The following is an 8,554-nucleotide window of genomic DNA, read 5'->3' as shown; positions in this document are numbered from 1 at the left end:
CACCACCTCCCTCACCTTTACCACCTCCATCACCAACTCCACAACCACCTCCATCACCCCTCCATCACCACTTCCATCACCACCTCCATCACAACTTCCGTCACCACTTCCATCACCCCCTCCATCACCACCTCCATCACCCCCTCCATCACCACCTCCATCACCCCCTCCATCACCACCTCCCTCACCTTTACCACCTCCGTCACCACCTCCATCACTACCTCTGTCACCGTCACCACCCCCATCACCACCACCACCACCACCTTAACCCAAGAGACAGGCAGTACAGCAGAGTGCTTATGAACACAGATTTTAGGACAGCACTGTCTATGTAATTTAACTACATAATTTTAACCAAACTATAATTTTTAACTACATAATTTTAAATTTTCTTGTAGTCACATCACAAAGTAAAGACGGCAGTGATATTAATTTTAACAATATATTTTATTGAACTCAATATAGGAAAAATATGTCACCATGAAATCAATACAAAAATCTTAATGTGATACAGTGCATTCATTTTGTCACACCAACCGTTCAAAACCTGGTGTGCATTACACACGCACAGCACATCTCAATTCACACCAGCTACACCTCTAGTGCTCAAATGGCTACTCAGGGCTGGAGGCTGCCCTCCTGGGCAGCACAGTTCTGAAACCAACTGCAGACACCACATACTGGCTGTGTGTCTGCAGACAAGTTGCTTAACCCCTCCGGACTCACTTTCTTCCTCTGTAAATTGAGAGTAAGAGCAGAGCTGTGAGGATGACCTGCATTAGCATGTGCACGGTGTTTGCCCCAGTGCCTGCACTCAGGCAGCACTATTTAGTACTGACTGTTATTCTTCCAGAAACCTGGAAGAAGTTCAGAAGTTCTGGCTTTGCATGTGGAACCACCCAGAGAGAGGGAGATTCATGAGGGCTGGTGTAGCCAGAAGGGGCATCAGACTTCCTGGAGAAGGGATTTAGTCAGATCTTGCAGCTTGGACAGAACCCGCACAGGAGAAGGCGGGTGGAGAGGGCTTTGTGGAGGAAGGGAGGGGTGTAGAGTCAGGAGGATGTCTGTCTGGTTAAGAAAGAGGGTGTTGGTTGAGGAGCTGAGGGAGGATTGGGCATAGCCAGACAAGGGGGATGAGGCCTGAAAGGAAGGACCGAGGGACCCTTGAAATCACGTCCTCCAGCATCCCCATCTGACAGATGGGAACACCGAGGCCAGGCAGGGAAAGTTACTTGCCCAAAGAGCCGGCCACACATGCTGCCGCTTGCTTGCTGACCAAACACCCCGTCAGCACTCCGCCTCTGAAGCCGGATCATGCTGCAAGCCAGCTGAGCTGGCCAGGCATGTTTCTCTGCTGTGCAGAAGAAACTCTGTGGCTCCCAAGGCCCCATACCAGGGTCTGGACACCCCTGGAGAACTGTAAGTCTTCCTTGAACGCAAATCCTTCTTGCTGTGGTTGATGGTGAATGCACCTCTTTGCCGGGTGAGCAAAGAAACTGGCCCGCAGGCTACAAGGACCCCTGGAACGTTTAGAGGCAGGAACTTATGCCAAGGATTCAGCCACCACTGTTCTCTGGTCAGTAATTAACCAGGCCTCATCTGGGCAGTGACAAGAATGCTGGCTGCTAGCTGGGAGTAGACTGTGTGTACATCTCCTCTGGGGATTACCCCCAACTGTTTGCTCCAGGAAGCAGGCGGCCAGTCTGCACAACCTGGCCCCATCTCCAGGTGACGGGCCTTGAGGTAGGTGCCGCACTGGGCAGAGGACCCAAGCCACCCATGGACCGTCCTAGGGGCAATGGGCAGGCAGCTCATTCACAAATAGCCAAGGCCATTCCCACTGAGAAGGTCCTGGTTGAGGCCACCCAGGGGTCGGAGGAAGTTGCTGGCGGTGAGGCCCTCTGCAAAGGTTATCCATGAGGACTGTGGGCTGCTTTTGTCATTTGGAATAAACTGTTGCCAATTTTCTCCCCAGTGCGTGTCCTTTCCAGAGACCCTCTCACAATAGACGTGGGTCATTTTTAAACGTGTTTTTGTCAATTAAATAATAAAACAAGGCCAGTCACGGTGGCTCACACTTGTAATCCCAGCACTTTGGGAGGCCGAGGTGGGTGGATCTCGAGGTCAGGAGTTTGAGACCAGCCTGGCCAATATGGTGAAACCCCGTCTCTACTAAAAAAAAAAAAAAAAAAAAAAAAATGCAAAACTCAGCCAGACGTGGTGGCTCATGCTTATAGTCCCAGCTACTCAGGAAACTGAGGCAGAAGAATTGCTTAAACCTGGGAGGCAAAGGTTGCAGTGAACCGAGATTGTGCCACTGCACTCCCGACTGGGTGACAGAGCAAGACTCCGTCTCAAAAATAAATAAATAAAAGTAAATAAATAAAAATAATACTTGTTATGAACAACACGAGTGATTTTATTATTAAGAATTAATATTAATTTGTTTTTTTAAAGACAGGGTCTCACTCTGTTGCCCAGGCTGAGTATAGTGATGCTATCACAGCCCACTGCAACCTGGAATTCTAGGCTCAAGAGATCCTCCCACCTCAGCCTCCCGAGTAGCTGGTACTACAGGTGTGTCCCACCATCCTCAGCTAATTTTTTTATTTTTTGTAAAGACAGGAGTCTCATTATGTTCCCCAGGCTAGTTTTGAACTCCTGGCCTCAAGCTATCCTCCTGCTTTGGCCTCCCAAAATGCTGGAATTACAGGTGTGAGCCACCGAGCCCGGCCTTAAAGAACTTTCTTAATTCATGATAAAAACTCAGCTGTGGCAGAGATCAAACCAGCAGCTCTGTATGTGTGATTGACCAGCATGCAATAGATCCAAGTTCTTATCCGGCAGCCTGCACAGGATCAGAACATTGCCGAATTCTAATTGGATAAACAGCCGGAGCATTGCTGTACTTTAATTGGATGACCTATACAGGAACACTTCCTTGCTAAATTCGGATTGGCTAAATGTACTTCTGTCCAAGTTCATGGGGTACCTGTACAAGGTAGCCTATTGCAGAAGCCAATTTAACAACAACTCGAAGCTACTCAAGGCATATTGCTCGTGATATCTTCCAGTTCCATTGCTCTAACTACAATCTAACAATGTCTAGAAAGAAGGATTTGGCAGATGAAAAGTCCCAAACCTATGCTGTCTTCCTTAAAGAAAGGCTGAGCTGGGCGTGGTGGCTCATGCCTGTAATCTCAGCCCTTTGTGAGGCTGAGGAGGGCAGATCACTTGAGGTCAGGAGTTCAAGACTAGAGACCAGTCTGGCCATCATGGTGAAACCACATCTCTACTAAAAATAAAAAATAAAAAAATTAGTGGGGCATGGTGGTGGGCACCTGTAATCCCAGCAAGTCGGGAGGTTGAGGCAGGGGAATCGTTTGAACGCGGGAGGCAGAGGTTGCCCTGAGCTGAGATTTCACCACAGACTGGGCAACAGAGCGAGACTCCATCTCAAAAACACAAAACAGCTACAACAACAAAAGGCTGAAGCAGCTCACAGTTTTGTTGACAATGAATGTCAACAGTCCCTGCTGGTGAGAGCTCTCATTTGCAGGGCAATTAACATATGGCAGGTGCTGGGTTTCACACGCAACACCTCATTGAATCCTCAGAGCAACCCAATGAGGTGAGAAACATGTTTCCCCATTTTACAGATAAGGAAACTGAGATTCAGAAAGGGCCAGAAGTTGTCCAAGGCAAAGCCATGTGCCTAGAAAGAATCTGAGTTGGGATTCACATGCATATCTGCCTCATCTTTACCCTGGGCTGTTTCTCAGTTTGCAAATGAAACCAAACTGTTCTCCTGGACAGGAGCCAGCACTCTGCTTCCTCCCAGTGGGCAGGAAGGGTGTTTATGATGGTCCAGTCCGCGCCTACACTCAGCACCAGTACATCCACAAAGTTGGCAAAATATTGAAACACTTCCAAACTGGTTGGTAAACAGCTGCTGTCCTGAGTCCCCAAGGGCTCTCTCAGCCTCCTTGATTCTCCAGGGATACCATCCCCTACCCCCAAGCCTTCCAGATCTCCCCACAGTCCAGTGACTGAAGGGCTAATGCCCAGCCCATCGGGAGGGATCTTGGTACATTCTGATCTCCAATACATTGGTCAGTGCCTGTGCTATATGGGTCAATAAATATTTGAAATATCACTCAGGTAATGCAAGATCCATAGCTTGGCAGCTTCTGGTAAATTACCTCACCCAAATGACCTAAATATTCTTCCCTCCTTCCAGAATAATGTTCGTCTCACCAACTGTTTTGAGAATGGCCTGATATCTAGCACATGAAGTCTGATATAGAGTAGGTCCCCAATCCATGGACGTATGTTGTGATATTATAACTCATTGCTAAGGTGGGCCTGCACTTTCTGAATACTCTGTATCCTAGCATCTCTCAAAAGGTGCTCAATAGCACTCTAGTCCCAAGAGATGCTCTAGTATTTAAAAAAAACAACAACAACAAAAAACACAGGCTGGGCATGGTGGCTCATGCCTGTAATCCTAGCATGTTGGGAGGCCGAGGTGGGTGGATCACCTGAGGTCGGGAGTTCAAAACCAGGTGATGTAATCCCAGCACTCGGGAGGCCAAGGTGGGTGGATCACCTGAGGTTGAGAGTTCAAGAGCTGGCCGACATGGCGAAACCCCATTTCTACTAAAAATATAAAATTAGCCAGGCATGGTGTTGCATGCCTGTAATCCCAGCTACTCGGGAGGCCAAGGCAGGAGAATTGCTTGAACCCGGAGGCAGAGGTTGCAGTGAGACGACATTGTGTCACTGTACTCCAGCCCGGGGAACAAGAGTGAAACTCCAACTCAAAGAAAAAAAAATTCTGAGGTCAAGTAAATTTGGAAAACTGCAGATGCCCAGAGATTTACAATGTGCATTAACTGTAAAGGATCTGAGAAGGTCTGCATTAGATAAATTGGATTTCTATCATTTAATCCTTAAATCCTGCGGTCCCAAATCTATCTGACTGCAGGACTCCCTTGTTCAGGTATAACAGTTCAGTGGGTGAGGAAAAATTGATGGGCATCCTCCACAATTTACTTTGAGTAAATTTACTCCCAAGTAATGATAGGGGCGTGTGTGTGTGTGTGTATTTCATCTGCAAACTGAGGACATTTCCAAACAGGCATCCAGCATTTTGAGCCTGGGTTGGAAGAGGGCGTCTCCGATGCGTAGGCTCACACCTGTGAGTTATCACTGGGCTTGGTCTCAGTCTCACCTCCTTCCCTCCCAGGGGATGCAAAGTGATGCCAGGCAGCGTGGGGTGGGGTCCACCTGAGAAGGCTTCCTGCAGGGAGGGAGTGTGAGCCAGCTAACGAGATGGGGTGGGGCCCAGATGGACAGAGAGGAGGGTGGAGGTGAAAACGCCACTTCCCTAGGACACTTGGCACCTTCCAAACCACACAATGCCCTGTCCAAGCCAGCTGTTGGCTTCCTGCCCTGGCCTCTAGCTCTCCTCCTTCCTTCCTCGCCTCCCCTCCCAGGTCTAGAACCATCTCCTGAGTCAGTTCTGGGCTTCCTGCTAGGGGTTCAGACCCCTTCCTGCTCAGGGAAGGTAGGGCTAGCGGCGGGAATCTCCTGGAGACTCCCCGAGAGTGCACAGCCCAAAAGGAACAGAGAGTGCAAGGCCAAGTCTGTTTGCTCAGCCCCAGGATTAACCCTGAGACCCAACCCTCTCACCCACGACCACTTCCCTAATGGGGAAGGGGCAGGAATCTTTCTGTGTGTGGGGCTGGGGAAGGGAGAGGGAGCCCCGGGGATGGGAATCAAACTCAGGCTGGAGGTAGGATCGGCCTTTCTCTGGCCCCGCTCACTGGGAGACCCAGAGCCAGCCTGGGAGTGAGAGGTGAGCCAGGAGCAGCAGCGGGGTGGGAGAGGCCCGGTGAGCTCCAGCGCCGCTGGGCGGGTTCCTCCGCCCCAGCCCAGGGGAGCGGTCTGGATCCCTCCCTCCCTCTCAGCTGACAGGGCAGGGCCAGGCAAGCATGCAGGGACCTGGAACCGAAACTCAGCAAAGAGTGTCACTCCAGGGACCCTCGCCCAGCAATCCTCAACCACCCTGGAGCCTGTCCTGCCCCAGGGCCGGTCCTTCCAGAAAGGGGGCTAGTGGGAACCGAAGAGCCATGGCAGAAAGAGAAGCCTTTGGGGTCAGACAGACAGACATGTTTCCTGAGCACCTGTTACGTTTGAGGGCCTGAGCTTGATTCTAGAAACACAGAGGGCACCAAAACCAGACACGGCTTCCTGCAGCCTGTGCGGCCTTGGCTGGGTCGCTCCACCTCTCTGAGCCTCAGCTGCCGTATCCTAACTCTGTTGCCTGGGTTGCTTTGAGGATTAACTGACCTAAGCCTTGTGTGTGACACCCTGCAAAGGGCAGGTACTCAATAAGGGGTAATTACCAAAACGACAGGGCCTGTGTTGAGCAAAGCTCCCTGCACAGAAGGCCGGCTGTGCCCACGTTTGCCCTCAGCCTGTTTCTAGATCTTAATTCCAGTGCTCTCTGGGTGACCTCGGCTAGGACCTGCCCTACCCTTCCCTGGGCCTCATTGCCTCCCCTCTGGAATGGAGTCGCAGCCCCTAGGCCAGCTACTTCCTAGTCTTTCGCTTCTGGGCCCAATAAAGAGGGCTCCCCTAGGGCAGAGAGGGACCGGCTTAGCATTGATTTTCAAACTACAGGTCACGACCCATTTTGAGTCTTGCAAGACATGTAGTAACTGTCGCCAGAGGGTTTTTTTTAATTGATTAGAGAGTATCTTGCATAGTAAGGATATGTTTTTACTTTGGGAAGTTTTTATTTCAGGTAAATATCAATATACGTGTTTCCTAAGTCATAACATAAAATGTTTTTCTTCCTGGATGAGAGCAGCGCTGCAAAGCAACTGGTAATGGTTAAGAACACAGCTCTGGGGGCCGAAGAGTTTATGTTTGGGTCCTCACTCTGCCCCTTACTAATGGAGTGATGCTGGGCAAGTTACTTTAGCTCTCTGCGCCTCAAGTTTCCTCTTGTGTACAGAGGGGGTAGAAACAGCACCTACCAGCCAGGCACAGTGGCTCATGCCTGTAATCCCAGCGCTTTGGGAGGCCAAGCTGAGAGAATTGCTCAAGGCCAGGAGTTTGAGACCAACCTGGGTAACGTAGCAAGACCTCATTTCTACAAAAATTTTAAAAACAACTTAGCTGGGGCCAGGCATGGTGGCTCACATCTGTAATCCCAGCACTTTGGGAGGCCAAGGTAGGAGGATCATTTGAGATCAGGAGTTCAAGGCCAGCCTGGCCAACATGGTGAAACTCTGCCTCTACTAAAAATACAAAAAGTAGCCAGGTGTGAAGGTGCATGCCTGTAATCCCAGCTACTTGGGAGGCAGGAGAATCCCTTGAACTGGGAGGTGGAGGTTGCAGTGAGTAGAGTTCATGCCACTGCGCTCCAGCCTGGGTGACAGAGCAAGACAGTGCCTCAAAACAAAACAAAAAGAAGCTTAGCTGGGCATGGTGGAGCACGCACATATTTTGAGCTACTTGGGAGGCTGAGGTGGAAGGATCACTTGAGCCCAGGAGGTTGAGGCTGCAGTGAGCTGTGATTGCACCACTGCACTCCAGCCTGGGCAGCAGAGCAAGACCCTGTCTCTAAAAAAATAAAAAAGAATGAAACAGGCTGAGAAATCGAAACTAATGGCGAAGGGGAGGGCCCACTGAGAAGCATCCCAGCAACCCCAGCACGGCCGGTCTTCCCCGGACACCATGAACCACACTGTCCAAACCTTCTTCACTCCCGCCAGCACCGACCGTCCCCCGAACTATGAGATGCTGAAGGAGGAACATGAGGTGGATGTGCTGGGGGCGCCCCACAACCCTGCGCCCCTGACATCCACTGTGATCCACATCCGAAGCGAGACCTCCATGCCTGACCACGTCGTCTGGTCCCCGTTCAGCACCCTCTTCATGAACTCCTGCTGCCTGGGCTTCATAGTGTTCGCCTACTCCATGAAGTCTAGGGACAGGAAGTTGGTTGGCCACCTGACCAGGGCCCAGGCCTACGCCTCCACTGCCAAGTGCCTGAACATCTGGGCCCTGACTTTGGACATCATCATGACCATTCTGGTGATCATCATCCCAATACTGATTCTGCAAGCCTATCAGTAGATCCAGATGAATCACCCAGGCCAGGGGCTCCGCCCCTGACCTGTCTCCCACGTACTCCAGCTCCCATTCCTCACCCTGCCCCCAGCCCATCCTGTATCAGCCCTTTACCCTCACACACTTTTCTACAGTCACGTTCAATAAAGTGCACGTGTTCCTGGGGAAAAAAAAAAAAAAGAAGGAAAGAAACAATACATACTTCATTAGTACTTAGTACAGTGCTTGGTAGGAGCCTCAGTGGGCATCAGACTCAAAATGAGGAGGAAGGTAGGCCTCAGAGCGGGGTGACCTCTGTAAGTGAGAGTGGGGTCTGCAGTCCCCTCCCCAGTAGAGAAGGCTGTTTTCGCCCAGCCTCTGCCCCCCTTACTTTGCAGATGAGAAACCCGAGGCCCTGAACCAGAGAGCA

The 8,554-nt window shown here is 50.7% G+C and overlaps 1 pseudogene; it reads left to right on the top strand.

The window, feature by feature from the left end:
* Nucleotides 1–7,652: 7,652 nt before the first annotated feature.
* LOC116566653 lies at nt 7,653–8,328 on the top strand (annotated as a pseudogene).
* The last annotated feature ends 226 nt before the right edge of the window (nt 8,329–8,554 follow it).

This window comes from Sapajus apella, unplaced genomic scaffold (assembly GCF_009761245.1).
Source record: "Sapajus apella isolate SASKATOON/1434 unplaced genomic scaffold, GSC_monkey_1.0 scaffold43, whole genome shotgun sequence".
Classification (NCBI taxonomy): Eukaryota; Metazoa; Chordata; class Mammalia; order Primates; family Cebidae; genus Sapajus; species Sapajus apella.
This window is presented reverse-complemented; position numbering and strand designations above follow the sequence as displayed.